This window comes from Dreissena polymorpha, chromosome 14 (genome assembly GCF_020536995.1).
Source record: "Dreissena polymorpha isolate Duluth1 chromosome 14, UMN_Dpol_1.0, whole genome shotgun sequence".
In the NCBI taxonomy this organism is placed as follows: domain Eukaryota; kingdom Metazoa; phylum Mollusca; class Bivalvia; order Myida; family Dreissenidae; genus Dreissena; species Dreissena polymorpha.
Genome location: NC_068368.1, coordinates 21,418,077 through 21,437,803, shown reverse-complemented (window position 1 = coordinate 21,437,803; position 19,727 = coordinate 21,418,077). Strand labels below are relative to the sequence as shown.

The following is a 19,727-nucleotide window of genomic DNA, read 5'->3' as shown; positions in this document are numbered from 1 at the left end:
AAGTTTCACACATTTAATTGTCAATTTCTTTTAACATCATTTTTAAAACCCTTGCAAACAGTTTCCAGAAACACATGGAAAAAACATAATTTGTTAAATGTTATCTTAATTTACTGTTTTCATCAGCATCAAAGTTTTCACAACAGCTCTTTTTGCACTTGTATTAAATTCTTAAAAAAGTACACTTCCAAATCTTCCTTCATATAAAAAAAAACAAAGTACAAGCGTTGTTTCCTTGTTCCCACATTGACAACTGAAGAATCAGTTAAAGACCTTGGTGTCCTCAGGTCTACAAGGATGGGCGTCCCTTCCTGTCCCACTCGAGAGCTGCCTGCTTGAATGACTCGAATCGGGCATTCTTCTCCGCACGAAGTCGTGCATTTTCTTTTCTGTTATACATGTAACCTAACACCTTAGAACCAATCCAACCACCAACAATGATTGAAAAAAAGGTCTGAAATGGAAAACAAACAAAATGTTGACACTTGTCCAAAAGTCTGCTAACAGCCGGTACTAAAAGAACATTACTTGAACAATTGTTCTGACAACTTGACCTCAAACTTGTCAACTCTAATAAAAACAAGATATGTATTTGTCAGAAACACTATGTCCCCTACTGCGCCGCTTTGATTTATTAAAAACAAGAGCTGTCAGAGGACAGCGTGCTCGACTATTCGAGTGCTTGACAGTATAACATAAGCCATCATGGGGAAATTGTTCATATTCAATAATTTATTAGACAATCTTTCAAAAATAAAAAAAGGAAAAACAAGAGATGTGTTCGTCAGAACCACAATGCCCCCTATTGCGCCGCTTTGAAATAAAAAAAGAAAAAAACCTTTGACCTTGAAGGATGATCTTGACCATGAACTACCACCACTCAAAATGTGCAGCCTCATGAGAGCGCCGCTTTAATTTATTTTATTTTACCTTTGACCTTGAAGGATGACCTTGACCTTGAAGGATGACCTTGACCTTCCACCACTCAAAATGTGCAGCTTCATGATAATGCCGCTTTGAATATTTTGTTTGACCTTTGACCTTAAAGGATGACCTTGACCTTGAACTTCCACCACTCAAAATGTGCAGCTTCATGAGTACACCGCTTTGATTTTTTATTTTTTTCACCTTTGACCTTGAAGGATGACCTTGACCTTAAAAGGATGACCTTGAACTTCCACCACTCAAAATGTGCGGCTTCATGAGATACACATGCATGCCAAATATCAAGTTGCTTAAGCGATTTGGGCCACACATATTTGACCTCTGACCTTGAAGGATGACCTTGACCTTTCACCCAGAGCTCCAGATAATTTTTTCAGCCGAGGGGTATTTCACTCATGAATTTTTCAACCGATGCGTAAAAATCAAAATCCGATAATTTTAAGGAGTATTTATGTTAAATGGATCAGAATTTATAATAAATTGTACATGTAGTGTTAACTCGCTATAACAAGCAGTATTTTACACAATAAAGCAATCACTTATTATTTAACATTTTGTTCCGTTTTTTGCCGTTGGCTTATAAGCAGCCATTAATCTCTTTTCCGTCTTGATATGGCCAGCCACTGTTTAACACACACTGTACAGCCACGTTCAAAATCTAATATGCTTGGCCCACAAAACTAGTTTATTATATGTGTATTTCGGCTGCCATTTAAACAGTGCTTGAAGATAAAAAGGTTTTTCCATAGTGCCACACCAGAGATGAACTGATAGCAAAAATTATATGCTTGAAGTTGGGCGATTCAGGTTTTATCGAATGTGATGTCAAATGTTTTCATCATAAGCGTATATCGATTCTCAACAATGCAGCGGGATGCCCGTCGTGTCATCATCGGTGTTTATCGTGGGTCAAATAAAATGATACCGTTCTGACTGAAGAGTAAATTTGGCCGGGAACCACATTCTATACATAGATGGTGATATCCCTAAGTTTTTACCGGTGCGGACACAATGACCGAAACCAGTCATGTTTACATGAATTTATAAGCATGCATAAACGGCTAATACGCATTGAAATTGCACATGATGCGTAATCAGAATTTTGCCAGGAGTTTTTTTACTCAACACATTTTAAGGTCATGCGTATTTTACGCAAATACGCATCTTATCTGGCCCTCTGCTTTCACCACTCAAAATGTGCAGCTCCATGAGATACACATGCATGCCAAATATCAAGTTGCTATCTTCAATATTGCAAAAGTATTCATAAAATGAGCGATTTTGGCCACATATATTTGACCTCTGACCTTGACCTTTCACCACTCAAAATGTGAAGCTTCATGAGATACACATGCATGCCAAATATGAAGTTGCTATCTTCAATATAGCAAAAGTTATTGCAAAATGTTAAAGTTGGCGCAAACAGACCAACAGACAGGGCAAAAACAATATGTCCCCAACTACTATAGTGGGGGACATAAAAAGTTATGGCCAGTGTTAAAGTTTTCGGACGGACAGACGCCATATATTTGACATTTGACCTTGAAGCATGACCTTCACCTTTCACCACTCAAAATGTTCAGCTCCATTTTTTTCGGACCGACGGACAGACTGAAATACACACATACTGACTGACGGACAGTTCAACTGCTATATGACACCTTACCAGGGGCATAAAAATAAGAGGGGATATAATGTGGGGTGTGGTCATTTATTAGACCATCTGTCAAAAATAAAAAAAGGGAAAAACAATTGGGGGGAGGGGGGGGTAGGGGGTGTGAGGGGGTAAAATTAGGGGTGGGGTAATTTATAAGATGATGTTAAAAAAAAAATTGGGGGGGGAGGGGGGGGGGGGGGGTATAATGTGGGGTGGCGTAATTTATTAGATGATGTTAAAAAAAAATTGGAGGGGGGGGTGGGGGATTCTGGGTAGGGGCGTGGGGTATTGTTTGGGTGGAATCCATTGTGGTATTCAGGTAAGTGTTGTTTTGTCAAAGTAATAATAAAATGTGATCATAAATAAAGAAGTTACGGCAATTTAAGCAAAATGTGAATTATCTAAGTGTAAAAGGGGCCATAATTATGTCAAAATGCTTAATACAGTGGTCTGCTCTTGTTTATAGGTTGGGGTCATGTTGGTAAACAAGTATGCAAAATATAAAAGCAATATGTCAAAGGATATAGGAAACATTAAGGGTAGTACAATAAGTTTAACATAGATTTATCAATAATATGCATATTCTAAGATATTCTAAGTATAAAAGGGGCAATAATTCTGTCAAAATGATTGATACAGTTGTATGCTTTTGTTTATAGGCTGGGGTCATGATGGTAAACAAGTATGCAGAATATGAAAGCAATATGTCAAGGCACATTGAAAATATTTGGGGTAGTACACACACTTAAACATTTGCTGCATATTCTAAGTGGAAAAGGGGCCATAATTATGACAAAATGCTTGATAGAGTTGTCTGGTCTTGGTTATAGGTTGGGGTCATTTTGGTAAACAAGTATGCAAAATATAAAAGCAATATGTCAAAGGATATAGGAAATATTTGGGGTAGTACGCAAAGTTTAACATAGCTTGATCAATAATATGCATATTCTTAGTAAAAAGGGGCAATAATTCTGTCAAAATGCTTGATAGAGTTGTATGCTCTTGTTTTTAGGTTGGCGTCATGATGGTAAACAAGTATGCAAAATATGAAAGCAATATGTCAAGGGACATTGAAAATATTTGGGGTAGTACGCAAACTTTAACATTTGCTGCATATTCTAAGTGGAAAAGGGGCCATAATTATGACAAAATGCTTGATAGAGTTGTCTGCTCTTATTTATAGCTTGGGGTCATGTTGGTTCACAAGTATGCAAAATATGAAAGCAATATGTCCAGGGACAATGAAAATAATTAGGGTAGTACGAAAACTTTAACATTTGCACGCTAACGCAGACGCTAATGCAGACGGTCACGCCGACGCCGGGGTGAGTAGGATAGCTCCACTATATATATTTCATATATAATAGTCGAGCTAAAAAAATCATTTGGCAGTTACAGATAATTATCTCCTTTTAATGCTTATTACTCCCTTGGATTTGTTTTTTACCTTTGACCTTGAAGGATGACCTTTACCTTCACCTTTCACACTCAAAATGTGCAGCTCCATGAGATACACATGCATGCCAAATATGAAGTTGCTATCTTCAATAATGCAAAAGTTATGGCAAAATGTTAAAGTTGGCGCAAACAGACCAACAGACAGGGCAAAAACAATATGTCCCCCTATATAGTGGTGAGGTACATAAAAATTAAAATACATTTTAACAAGTTTTCCCTTGTTAACTCATGACAGTATGGGAACTAGTAAAACCATTGCAAGTTTAACAGTACCTGCAATAATGCAATAATCCCTTTACCACTTAGATACATATTTTGACGCATTTTTAGTCCCTTACACAGTTTCTTACTAGATTCAAGTTCTAAAGGCTTCATTTCCAACCCTTAGATACTGATGAGCAGCAAGCAGCATAAAACCTGAACAGACTGCGAGTTACTTGAAGGCTGTTCTGGTTTTATGCTGGTTGCACAAGCAATTTTCACTTTGCTTATTATGGGGGTAAGGGTTACATGTAAGTGTAGACTCAGTGTCAGGTTCAATTATTGACACCTCACTTTTACACATTCTAAACAGTTTGATTGTTGATAGGAATACATAAGAAGAGCACCGCATAACGGGTGCCAACGCTCAGCTGCGGGTGCAGTTTTGAAACAAGAGTGTGGTGGTAATTTGTGAGATGATATTTAAAAAAAAAAAAAAATTAGGGGGGGGGGATTCGGGAGAGGGGGGGGGGGTGGGGGGGATTCTTGGGTGCGATGGTTGGACTGTATTTCAAACATAAAATAATAAAAATTAATATTTGTGTTTTTTAACCGTTAAAAAAAAAAATTGGGGAGTGGGGTGGGGGGGGGGGTATAGTGTGAGGGTGTGGTGGTCATTTGTGAGATGATCTTCAAAAAAAAAAAAAAAAAAAAATTTGGGGGGGGGAGGGGAGGGGAGGGGAGGGCACAGGGGATGGTTTGGGTGGAGTCTATTGTGGTATGTCAGGTAAGAGTAGTTTTGTCAAAGTATCAATCAAATCTAATCATAAATAAAGAAGTTATGGCAATTTTAGCAAAATTTAATAATTTGACCTTGAGAGTCAAGGTCATTCAAAGGTCAAGGTAAAATTCAACTTGCCAGGTACAGTAACCTCATGATAGCATGAAAGTATTTGAAGTTTGAAAGCAATAGCCTTGATACTTAAGAAGTAAAGTGGATCGAAACACAAAATTTAACCATATATTCAAAGTTAATAAGTCAAAAAAGGGCCATAATCCCGTAAAAATGACAACCAGAGTTATGCAACTTGTCCTATTACTGTACCCTTATGATAGTTTGCGAGTGTTCCAAGTATGAAAGCAATATCTATGATACTTTAGGAGTAAAGTGGACCAAAACACAAAACTTAACCAAATTTTCAATTTTCTAAGTATAAAAAGGGCACATTATTCTGTCAAAATACCAGTCAGAGTTACATTACTTTGCCTGCACAGTCCCCTTATGATAGTTAATAAGTGTTGCAAGTATGAAAGCAATAGCTTTGATACTGTAGGAATAAAGTGGACCTAAACACAAAACTTAACCAAATTTTCAATTTTCTAAGTATAAAAAGGGCACATAATTCTGTCAAAATGCACGCCAGAGTTATCTTACTTTGCCTGCCCAGTCCCCTCATGATAGTAAGTAAGTGTACCAAGTTTGAATGCCATAGCATTGATTCTTTCTGAGAAAACTGGACCTAAACGCAAAACTTAACCAAAATTTTCAATTTTCTAAGTATAAAAAGGGCACATAATTCTGTCAAAATGCACGCCAGAGTTATCTAACTTTGCCTGCCCAGTCCCCTCATGATAGTTAGTAAGTGTACCAAGTTTGAATGCAATAGCATTGATACTTTCTGAGAAAAGTGGACCTAAACGCAAAACTTAACCGGACGCCAACGCCGACGCCAAGGTGATGACAATAGCTCATAATTAAAAAAAAAAAATAGATGAGCTAAAAATGAAAGCTTGTCAGATTATTTTTTTTTAGAGGTCACAGTGACCTTGACCTAGTGACTCAAAAATGGGTGTGGCGTGTAGAACTCATCAAGGTGCATCTACACAATGTACATATGAAGTTTCAAAGTTGTAGGTGGAAGCACTTTTATTTTAGAGCCAATGTTCAAAAGGTTAACAAAATGTTAAGGTTTCAGCACGACGTGGACGACACAATACGACCCGAAAGAAGCCAAGCTATATATAAAATATTATAATTTGTGAAGATAACACAAAAGAACTATGAGCAATGAAAAATCTGATTTGCAATTGATTTTCCTGTAACCTAATTTTTACTACAGATTTGATCCCCAAATTATTATGCCCAGACTCGTTCTTTGAAAAGGATTGTCATTAAGCCTTCAACAAACAGCGTTGATGCCTACATATCCTTGACTATATATCAGTTGGCCAATCATATTTGACTATATATCAGTCGGCCAATCACATTTTACTTATATCAGTTGGCCCATTACATTTGACTATATAACACAGTTGGCCCATTACATTTGACTATATAACACAGTTGGCCCTTTACATTTGATAAACATACAATGTACAACTGTGTCCTCATTATATATATAACACAGTTTGCCCATTACATTTGACTATATAACACAGTTGGCCCTTTACATTTGATAAACATACAACAGTGTCCTCATTACATTTGACTTACTACCACAGTTTACCATTACATCTGACTACATGTACATACAACAGATGTCCCATTACATCTGACAACATACCACAGATGGCCCATTACATCTGACTACATACCGGTACCACAGATGCCCATTACAATATACTACATGTACATACCACAGATGGCCAATTACATTTGTCTACATATTACAGGTGGTCCATTACATCTGACTACATATCACAGATGGCCCATTACATCTGACTACATACCACAAATGGCCCATTACATTTGTCTACATATTACAGGTGGCCCATTACATTAGACTATATACAACAGTTGGCCCATTTCATTTGACTACATACAACTGATGGCTTATTACATTAGACTACATTCAGCAGATGGCCCATTTGATTTGAATTCATACAACAGTTGGCCCATTACACCTAACTACATACCACAGAAGGTCCATTACATTTGACTACATATTACAGTTGGCCCATTACATCCAACTACATACCACAGATGGTCCATTACATTTGACTACATATTACAGTTGCCCCATTACATCTGACTCATACAACAGTAGGTCCATAACCTAGTCTGCAAACAACAGTTGGTCAATTACATTTGCCTACATACCACATTTGAGCCATTACATGTGACTTCCTAAAACAGTTTACCCATCACGTTTGACTACATACCATACTTGACCCATTACATTTGACTACACACCATTGTTGATCTATTACATTTGACTACATATTACAGTTTTCGCATTACATTTTACTACATACCAAAGCCAAAGTTAACCCATGAAATCTGACTACATACCAAAGTTTACCCATTACATTTTACTCAGACTAAAGTTGACACATTACATTTGACAACATACCACATTTGGTCCATTACATTTGCCTACATAAAAAAAGTAAAAAAAAAGTAAAAAGTAATTGTTGGCACATTACAATAATTGTGACTACATACCACCATTGTCCCAATGCGATTCTTGTTGTTGTAGAATCTGTGGTTCCATTTCCAGATTCCATACCAGCCGGTTTGAAATTTATGGCCCTTGTACTCCAGCTCGGCATTTGTCTGCCAATTCGAGTCTCCTCCCATTCTGACAAGCAGATAAATACATGTACTACTCATCACAAAAGCTCACCATGAGCAGGTTGTGTCAAGTAACGTGGATTGATTAAAGGTCATCAAATGGAATCGAGCATGTTCGTTGTGATAATATTACATGGTGTCAGAAATAAAACGAATCTGTAGTCCACAATGGAGTGATTGAGCTGTTCTGCTCCCAAAATGAACTGGGAGTCTTCCGACCTTGAAACGGCATGGAAGAGGTTTGTAACCCACGCACATTTTGTCTTTGATGGCCCTCTAAAGATTAAAGATGAGGAGGAAAAATGTGCTCACCTAATGATATGGGTGAGGGACAAGGGCAGAACAATATATGAAACTTGGACACTGACCGCCGATGAGAAGAAGAAACTCAAAACGTACTTTGAAAGATTCGAGGCACACTTGAAACCACTAACGAATATTGTATTCAATAGATACAAGTTTCAGAGTCGAGTGCAAGCAGACGAGACATTCGACCAGTTCGTCACCGATTTGCATATATTAGTTAGGGACTGTGCATATCCTAATCTGGAGGAAATGGTTAGGGACCGCATCGTTTTGGGGGTCAAGAGCAACAAAGCCAGAGAAAAGTTATTTTGTGTTGGCTCAGATTTAACTCTTAACTCTACATGTAAGACAGTTGATATTGTCAGATCCTATGAAATAGCGAAGACTGCACAATCACAGACAATGCAAAGTGCATTACAGACAATGCAAAGTGCGTCAAAAGCAGCAGGATCTATGAATGCCATTTCGGAAAAAAGAGTGAAGTTAAAACCAAAATATGAAAAACATGACAAATATGAAAAACATGATAAATATTAAAAAAGCAAAGAGTGCACTAGATGTGGAAAATCACAGGGTCATTCTTCAAATGAAAATTGCACAGCAATTGGTCAGAAATGCAACAAATGTGGTAAGATGGATCATTATGCTAGGAAATGTAGAAGTAAAATTCATGAAAAACCATATAAGAAGAAATACGGGAAAGGTGTTCATCAGCTAGATTATACATCACAATCTTCCAGAATGGTAATCGAGCTAAGTGGAGAGACTTACGATATAAATTCCATGAATTCAGATTGGCTGGTTGATGCAGAGATAAACACAAAACCAATAAAATTACAACTAGATACAGGGGAAAAGTGTAACGTTATGTCAGAAGAAACATTTAACAAAGTAGGCCTTGGCTACAAATTGAAAGTCAACAAAACCGTGCTGAAATCCTACAATGGACACATTTTAAAAACTATTGGGCAGGTAACATTACCGGTAAAAGTAAAACATGAACAGCACAATGTAAAATGTCAAGTGGTACAAATGAAAAATGCTGAAACAATACTGGGAGCAAAGACATGTTCTGAATTGAATCTCGTGCAGCGGATCAATAAAATTAATCAGAAGAAATCGGTACCAAAGGACATGGAACATAGTTTTCCAAAAATATTTGAAGGTTTGGGATGTTTGCCAGGAAAACATCACATAACAGTTAATCCTAGTGTTGAACCCACCCACCAAGAAAAGTGCCCGTAGCTATTAAAGAGAAAGCAAAACAAGAATTACTATCCATGGAAAAACAAGGAGTGATTGTTCAGCAGAAAGAACCAACTGATTGGGTAAATTCTATGGTCACCGTGATCAAACCCAATGGTAAGTTACGAATTTGTATGGATCCCAAAGACTTAAACCATGCCATTAAAAGGGAGCACCATCCATAAAAAACAATCAAAGAGATTTTGCCACAGGTTACACACGCAAAGATTTTTACGAAACTAGATGCTACCTCTGGTTTCTGGCAATGTGCTTTAGATACTGAAAGTCAGAAACTGTGTACATTCAACACACCATATGGACGTTATAGCTTCACAAGACTTCCGTATGGAATAAAGTCAGCACCAGAAGTCTACCAAAGACTTGTTTCTGAGATTATACAGGACATAGACGGGGCTGAAGCTATAGTTGACGACATACTTATCTGGGGAAGAGATCTACCAGAGCATGACAAACGGCTGAACTAGGTATTACAGCGCATAGATGAACATAACTTGAAACTGAATAAGGACAAATGCCAGTTTCGAAAATCATCAATTAGTTATGTTGGACATACATTATCAGGAGAAGGTCTCAAACCTGATCCTGAGAAGATTAGAGCTGTAAAAGACATGGTAGAACCCAAAAACACAAAGGAGCTTATGACATTTCTGGGTTTTATCAATTATTTAGCCAAGTTCATTCCAAACTTATCTCAAATAAGTGCTCCATTACGACTACTTCTGGTGAAAGAAACAGAATGGCATTGGGAAAAAGAACAATAAGAGTCTTTTGGAGCATTAAAATATGCTGTGAGTACAACGCCAGTACTTCAATACTTTGATCCTCAAGAGGAAATCATATTATTTGTAGAATCGTCATCAAAAGGAGGTGGTGCAGTACTTCTTCAAACAATTAGCCTATAGCATATGGATCCAGAGCTTTAACTACAGCACAGCAAAATTACGCGCAAATTGAAAAAGAGGCTCTCGCGATTTCATACGGCTGTACCAAGTTCCACCAATATGTATTTGGACAAAACATAAAAGTTGAAAGTGATCATAAACCACTACAGGCAATCTTCAAAAAAACGCTACATCAAGCTCCATCACGTTTACAAAGAATTTTGTTGGCTTTACAAAGATATGACATTGAGGTTGTCTACAAACCAGGAGCGGAAATGTTCATTTCATTGCTTAAGTAGGGCGTTCTTGAATGAAACAATAGAAGACTTAAATTCTGAACAGTTAACGTTAAATCTAATATCATATTTGCCTGTCTCAAAAGAGAAAATGGACACATTTCAAACAGAAACACACAATGATTCAGCCATGAAAGCATTAAAAGATGTTGTATTGACAGGTTGGCCAACCAGTAAAAAACTGTTAGATCATAGAGTACAACTGTACTGGAACTTTCGCGACGGAATTTTGGTAGTTGACAATTTGTTGTTTAAGTCTCAAAAACTGATAGTGCCTGAATCATTGAGACCAGACATGTTGGACAAAATACATGAAGCACATCTTGGAATCACCAAATGCAAAAGCAGAGCTAGGGAAACGCTGTTTTGGCCGGGAATGTCCACTGAAATTGAAAATAAGGTAGCCGCATGTGAGAAATGTGCAGAAAACCAAAATAGAAATCCAAAAGAACCATATGGACATATTCCAATTCAAGGGACAAAACTACTTGCTTTCTGTTGATCGATTCAGTTCATGGCCTGAAATCGCGATACTAGACGACTTGTCAAGTGAGAATACCATAATGTATTTAAAGAGTTAATTTTCAAGATATGGCATACCAGATGAACTCTATTCAGACAATGGACCGCAGTTTTCCAGTGCTTGTTTTACCAAATTTGCCAGAAAATACGGTTTTGTGCACGTGACTAGTTCTCCAATGTACCCACAATCTAATGGACTGGTTGAACGAGGGGTACAGACAATAAAAAGTCTGTTAAAGAAAGCCAGTGATCCATATTTGTTCATCATGATCTATAGAGACACTAATATAGAAGGAAAAGATAAATCGTCAGCACAACTATTACTCGGTAGACGACTGAAAACGACACTACCTATAACAAAGCCGCTTTTGCAGAAAACGACTACATGTACCAACAACATAGTTAAGAAAAAACGTTTTCTGCAGAAAAAGAACAATAGCCAATTTGATAAACACTGTTAGAAAGAACAGGTTAATTTACAAGCTGGGCAACAAATCATCATGAAACGAAAACAAAATGGGAACCGGCGACAGTAGTTCAAAAACATGAATCTCCAAGATTTTACATTGTTTGTAACAAAAACAATGGGGAATTATATCGCCGCAATCGTACACACCTTCGTCCAACAAAGGCGTGTTTTACACCACTTAGGGACGACCGAGAAGATGTTCCTTATCTACATCCGGAGGATAACCACCAATCAGAAAATAACCACCAACCTCCAGCTGATATTCCATTACCAGTACCAACAACAGAGGGAACAACCACCCGTTCTGGTTGAAACGTTAAGATGCCACCAAAATACAGTGATTTTGTGATGACAAAGTGATCTGTAGTGTTAATGGGCATAATAAACCCCAAAATACAGTGATTTTGTGATGACAAAGTGATCTGTAGTGTTAATGGGCATAATAAACCCTTGCAGTCACTTGTCAAGATATTGAGCTGAGTTTCATAAATAACAAATAATTAAGAAACTTCTCATTTTAATTTGTTGCTAAGACAATAGGTGTTAATAACAGTTCATAGCTCTAGTCAAGTGTTATACATTTTATTATGTGTTTTTTTTTGTTTTTATGTTTTTTTCTCTTCATTTTTAAGAAATAACTTCTGAAAATTTAATTAAGCATTACATGATGATGATACAATATAAACATTCCGCACATTCCACCAAGAAACATCCAAGAAGTCTAAACAGTTGGGACATGCCATCAACAAGAAGTTCAGTGATCATTTTGTTTTAGTAATATATATATTCATGTACAGTATGTTTTCAAAGACTACAACTGCATGTTTCAAAGTTACTCTGTTATATTTAGGACTGTGAAGCCTACCTATAAACATAGAAATTATGGGAAAAAAAGGGGAGATGTCGTATATTTATATAGACGATGTTAACATTTATATGCATACCTCTATTCGATAGAGTTTTAGCCAGTCTGCTTTCTAAGTCGAGGTCTTAGAGAAGCTCATGTAAACTATGTACGTATTCAAGCGTCAAGTAACGCTGATCGATTAAACGTCATTAAATGGAATCGAGCATGTTTGTTGTGATAATATTACAATGAGTCGCTAACTTTTCAAAATTGCGAAAATAAATAAGTCGGAAACTTATGAAAATTGTGAAAATCGAGTCGCGAAAATTGTGAAATAGAGTTGTTTAAGAATAAGTATAGTTAAACAGTGTCCGACAAATCCATTGCCCGGAGCCCGGGGGCTACCAACATTTTTCATCGGGCTACTGATATTTTCCAGCTGACGCCCGCCGGGCTACTATAAATCTATAAGAGCGGTAGCCCGGTTAATTGACAGACATGCGTAGAATAAACACGCTGACCATGTGTTTGTACACTGTGTATTGCTTATAATCCGATAAGTGCAATCAATTAACTTATCAGTCACCGATCACTTGCAGTAATGTCTTAAACAGTAACAGTGTATTTTAATCATCCAATCAAAATCAACATTTGTCGTCTGCTAATAATATAATGAGAGCCGGTTGGATAGTTGGCGCACATGATGCAACATCATTTCGCAGTTTGGAATTCTTTGTTAACCGCAATAATGAGTAATTGCGACAACGTTTTTGATGTCGTTAAATATCCAAGGACGCCAAACATTAAATAAATCAAAACAATAGCGGATTCTTCAAACGCGTTAACGGTAACGAAACCGAAAATGAATATTAATGACAACTTTGTGAACGCGGTTAACACCTGCTAATTAGTTTGCATTGTCAATTAATAATTGGATTAATCGACTGTAAATCAATAATCCCATATATGCCCGATTTATAATATTTTTAAAACCAAATTATTGGTGGGTAATAATAGATGATAAGAGTCATAAACACAAACGTTTGAAATTTTCTAAAGTGTCAAATGAATTTCGGAATATGGTTCTATTTAAAGATATGATGAAATAAGCTCCCAATCAGGACCGTTGTATTGCAACATGCGTAAATAACCTGCCACGGTTTGCACGTGTTGTGTACAGCTATTTTAGGTTACAAAATTCTACATTTAAGAAATGAATTTCTTTGTCCTGATAAAAAGCGCGCGAAAATTGGCGTGGGTGTATTTATTTGTAAATAAAAATTTCGTAGCAGGTACAACATTGAGATCATTTAATTTCCATTAAAAGTTTCGTTGTGAATTTCAACTAAAGTACCGGGGTATCTCGCGAATTATTTGGCATTGACATTTTCTCTTAATAAAATATCATGTAAACACGCTGTATCGTTACCGTTATGCTGTATCAGTTCCTTCATTATTGAAACAATTGTTGTATTGTATACTGACTGCACACAAGTGTCGTAACATACGGATGCAATACGTAAATTCGGACAGTACTTAAAGTTGGACACAAGTACATGTAAATAAATGATTTAATACTCTTGATTTCTTGAAACTCTGTATTTGTTGTTAAAAAGGGCAATTGCATTGATTAACACCATACGAGTCAATCGTATTGATCATCTAAACGCTTTATTTACGTTTACGACTTAACGTGCTGACCGAATTTAAGTACACATACATGTGCACATACATGTAATATCTACATGTAGTATATGATTTTCTTTGGTACATTTACATTTAAGTACACGGTGCCTGTTCTGTAACATTAATTTACAATATTGACTGTGTACATCAGACTACTTGCTGTTTTATGTATATGTATGTATACATATTATGTATATGTAAATAAAGAAATAAAATAAAGATGAAAACCTGCCTCTTATCATTCTGTAGGAAAATTTTATGGGCTACCAAATATTTTTATTGGTAGCCCAGTGGGCTACCTGAAAAATAAGAAATTTGTCGGACACTGAGTTAAAGCATGTTTAATACATGCATCATATCGAAATGTTTGTAAATAATGCATTAGAATCATATTTTCATTGTCTGACAGGGACTACCCTATGGGCGACTCAAGCAATAATTTCGCTCCAACGCCTGTGGTCTCGCCCGATGAGCCCAGAAAAGCGAAGATCAAGTTGCTCTATTTTTTGAGTAACAAGACCAGAATTTTTAGCGAAAAATCAAGCCGCCCGATTATTTTTGCTAAAGCGTGCTACCGCCCGCAGGAGATACATGTAAGCAAGTTTATTGTTTGTTGTTTATCTAACGGTTACACAATTTACCCCCGCACGTATCGCTAATTGACAGTGACAAAGCAGTCGCTTAATATTGGTTGCTATAACAACACACTCATGCCTCTTGCCGTAAGTTGTCTAATGGTTACATGATAATTGATTGACCATCCAATAATTGCAGGTTTTTGGCAGACTGCACGGTTAAAGAAAGTTGGCAAAAATAATTTAGTCCAGCGAGTTTCATCAGTTTGTTAATCCACCGATCATTACGAGTAACACTCATCTTATATAAACTGGAGCACAGTTCATTTTTTATTGTTCTGTTAATTTAATGCGCATTGATACGTAAAAAGTTCCTTTGCAATGACACATGGTGAATAAATCAAATGAAAGCACGTTCTGTATCTCAGATCGCTGTAATCTGGGTGTAAATAGTAAGTTTGAATTCAAATTTATGTTAAAAATTGCTTTTTATTTGATTGTTATATCTATATCCTCATTTTATTGATGTTTGAACTTGGACTCTTGAGTTGTAACATAATTTCGCGACCCGGAAACATTTGTCATTGAAAGCGTAGAAATTCTTCGGAGTGATTTGTGCTTTTAAAACTGTGTCTACTGCATTATTTCTAGCTTGTTATTATCTTAAATTACTTAAATGTGTTAAATAACTTAAATGTGTTATGATAAAGAAGATTTAAATGAGAAGTGATTGTTTTTACATATAATTTATAAACATAGTATAAATGATAGAAATAATAAAAGTTGTAAAATGAATATGTTTTGTTTTTAAAAACTTGAAAGTAGATATTGTTCGCACAAACTTCTCCCTGATTTTCCAAACTTCTCCCTGTTTCAGAAAAAAGGAGAAGTCACTTCTCCCTATTTTTAAGGCCCAGGGTAGTCTCTGTGTCTTGACACTTACTTTCAACAAAAATCCACTAACAGTTAGATCAACAATATTCTGGCTGGTAAACTCATTCTAAAACCATAGAAAAGCCTAACCCAGTCAATATCTTGTTGCGCTTAATAAACTTATGTAAGAAATTAAAACCAGTTATTTTATTTTTTCAGATTTTACAAAGCATAAATACATACACTGTTTGAAATATGACTGCTCATCATGACAATGCATTAAAATTTATGATCATACAGGGCTCAACATTAACGGTTGTCCGATTGCCCCTGGCAAGTAAAAGTTGGGTCCGGGCAAATTATTTAAGAATCTAGTTGTCCGCCCGGGCAAGTGCAAAAAAGAACAAATAAAAACGTGTATTTCTGTGGTTAAATAGTATAAATAATCAAGAATGATTTGCCACGCATTTTCCTCGGCGATTGTTGTTTGCGGAAGTCCGAACTAACTACGCATGGTGCGCATGCATATCAAAACTTATTTTTGAAACGCCATAAATGTTTAGGATTCCAAACATTGGCTTTCAAATACTATTGAGTTTATCCTTTTCATAACTACTCAGTTACAAATAACATTGTTGGTGTTTTCAGTCACGAAGAAAACTACTAAAATGATATAACTATATAAAAACAACAACAAATAGCTTAGGCCTATAGATTTTTCATTTTTTGCGACATACACTTTCAACAATCTTTTGCTTTACTTCAATTGACATTTTTGCTATGGTTCACATGCTTTTTACAGTTCTGTAAGCAGACGAGAAATGTCTAGTTTATTTAGCACCGTACACCTGTTTTTGCTGACACAGACGTGGAGAAGAATGACTAATTATTTCATTAATTATCAAATATTGGCACAAATCTACATTTAGACTTTAATTAGACTTTAATTGCTGTAATCATTTTGTTAAATGTGCAAAAGTAAAATAGGTTTTGTGGCGGTTTTGATTTTTATTAAATAAATATGAGGTTTACAGTTAATGTGATATTTTATGTTTGGGAAAGTGGCTTTACATTCAGGGCAAAAAGTTTTTTTAAGTACTTGCCCTGCAGGGCAAGTTGGTTTTTAGGTTAATGTTTAGCCCTGTCATACAAATGGATCACAGTTATACTTTAGTTTAACCAATATTTACAATTGTAAACGGATAAGATATAGAATAACAAGTCTCGCTCTGGGTTATCTATACATGAAACACGAGTCCAACTTGTTGACGCTCTCAAATATTAAGCTATATTTATATTGGTAATATTTGGAGCGTACAACGGGGGAAAGACCAAAACAATGTTGGAAAGTTTTCCTTCTTTGTCTATATTGTTGCGCAAGTATTTTGTGTGCAACATTCAAGCCCCGATATCAGAAAGTTAATATCAACGGATTGCAATAATATTTACTTACACGTGTAGATAATTCATTTCTCGATAATTTCCGCAAGAATTATGTAATGACACTTTAAATTTTGCACGCCTGAGCAATTTAAATCCAACCACTATTCAAATTTTCAATATCTCTCGATCCGCTTGCTGTGTAAATATTTATCAATAATGCAGCCTCGATGTAAACCATGTGGTTTAAATGTCAAGAATAAATGGTGGTAAACAAAGTTTGCGTTTGTCTGTTGTGACGCAGAGCGTTATATAGTAAAGCGATGTTATTGTACTTTTATTGGATTTATTGAGCATTGGTTTTCTTCTAAAGTGACAATTAAAAATTTGCAAGTTCTAATAAATTGCATCTTTTATTTTTATATGGTACATAAATAATAGTGATACAGATTGTACAGTTTACCGTCCTATGTAACGTAGAATGTAAGTAGATATAACAACACAGACAGAGGTGTGAAAAAGACATGCATAAAAAGTTGCTGAAACTAAGAAGAGTGAATAGAAAGTTAGAAACTGCACCATATCTGTTTTGAACATATGCTTTATATTTAATCGACAAAGATGAGCATACTAGATCTACTTAGGTGAATGTCGGTGTAAAAAGCTCATGTTAAATAAAATTACATGTACACTTTACACTGTAATGCCTTCTTCTTATTGGTTCATATTTAAATCTGTTTCATAATAATATGGCGAGAGGTCAGTGATTGTATTGCGATTTAAGCAGAAGTTTAACTGAAGAATGTATGCCTTTCTAACTTTATTTCAATGATATTTGATGTAAAAATGGACTTCTGAACTTAAACATTATGAGTTAGTTATGTTATTTTGCAATGTTACGCAAATTAATGAAAATTTAAACTTTCTAGTTTCCACCATGTAATTGGTCCTTCCCTGATAAGATGTTCCAAAGAATTTAGCCCATAACAGGGTTTTTTATCTGATTTTGGGGAAAGGGCCTGGCCTTTTTTGAGGGGAAAAAAAAACGCACAAAATGCCGGATTTTGGGGAAATAAATCACACGAGACGCCGGATTATGGGGAAAATAAGGAAAGTATTAAATAATCCATTTTACATATTTTACTGTTTAAAAAACAAAATCAAGGCAACAGATCATTTAATTATGCAATATGTTCTTTTTTCTACACCGGATCAGGCTAACTTATGTATTTAAAGTTGTGTGTGTGGGGGGGGGGGAATTATATATATATGGGGGGGGGGGGATTAAGCTGCTGAGGAGAAAAAAAATCAGAGGGGAAAGGGCCGTTTTTCGGCGGGTCACAAAGAAGGAAAAAAAACTGCATAAAAAAGTATCTCTAAATTCTTTGGGCTTTGTATAAATTAGACTACATGAAACATGTGCTTTCAGCAAAATTTCAAATGACTTTCCTGATAATTTAATCCACGTCTATTTTCAAAGCGCATTGTAAAAACGCTGGAGAAATCATCAGTTTCTTTATTGTAATCTTGAGTATCAATAAATCGGGATTATTTTATGTTTTTAAAAAATCTTTTTAAAATAGCAACGCGAGTTTCACAATGCCATTTTGTTTGTTTAATGGTGAGGTTGATCGGCAGCACTCGAACTAATACATTGGTTGCACCGGTTTAAATTTTAAATCAATTAAAGCTTCTAATCGATTAAAACAAGAGATGACAGTTAACCAATGCGTAAACAAAATGTGCACATTAAAATCGGTGAAACAAAACATATTTTTATAAAGTGAAATGGACGTTTTTTTACAGTTTTAGCACAAAAATATTCGCCATGTAATAAACTGCAATTAATACAATTCACTTCATTATGGCAAATTTTGCATGATGTTGTTAATCGAACAACTATGAACCCAAAGTTGGGGAATTAAGAAATTTTTTACTATTTCATGTTGGGATGGGACCTTCAGATATGTCTAATTAAGGGCCTGCATTGTCACATTTTGCCCCAAAAAAGGTGCTGTTTCCAGATAGTGAAATTTGGGGGAAAATGTTAACAAGTGAATTATAAGACTCAAATGAAATAATGATCAGTCTGCAAAGAAAATGTCACGTGACCTCATTGAAGGTCAATATTAGTATTCAAGAATGCAACAGCAATGTTGTTCTTACATATTACTAGATACCCAATGAACAAAGGTCCACACAGTTATATAACTGAACTGGAAAATATTTAAAACTATTACCTTGCAGTTTGAGATAAAATAGCCGAGAAAGAGACAAAACCCGGTCACTCGTTACTACTTCGTCTAGTTTCGGATTGACCGGTGTAAGAAAATATCTGTTTTGTAATAATAAGTTTTCATATTTCCAAGGTTACATTATACTTAATAATCGAGCTATGTCTTGTCTTGTCGTGGATTTTCCTCCCTTTGGCATAGGAGCACTCCCCTGTAGAGGATGAGTTTTCCGTTCGTTCACACATAATGTTCAACTTTTTAAGCGTAACGATAACTAGTGCGCGTAACCAGACTAGTATTTACAAATTCCACGAAACGCGGTCGGCTATCAATTAGTCAACTAGGTCTAGTACATGGTATTGAAAACGAAACACGAGAGGACCATTACGATTATATTAATTTAATTAGAAGGATAATATGTACAGTTTGGATACCCATTATTTGCTACTTATTATTTGAGCTCTGTGCGTGATGAGTCTTTCGCAGTAGGCTTGGGACCATCTTTCTATGTCTGTCGCTTGCTCTCGTGACAATATAACACGGTCCTTTAGCGACGA

At 35.9% G+C, this 19,727-nt stretch overlaps 1 long non-coding RNA gene across 1 annotated transcript; it reads right to left on the bottom strand.

The window, feature by feature from the left end:
* LOC127858171 (uncharacterized) lies at positions 1 to 19,336 on the bottom strand. Its single transcript, XR_008038780.1, has 3 exons — positions 19,177 to 19,336; positions 7,707 to 7,842; positions 1 to 454 (listed from the first exon to the last, which is right to left on the bottom strand). It is a non-coding gene; the product is annotated as an uncharacterized LOC127858171 (long non-coding RNA).
* Between the last annotated feature and the right edge of the window lie 391 nt (positions 19,337 to 19,727).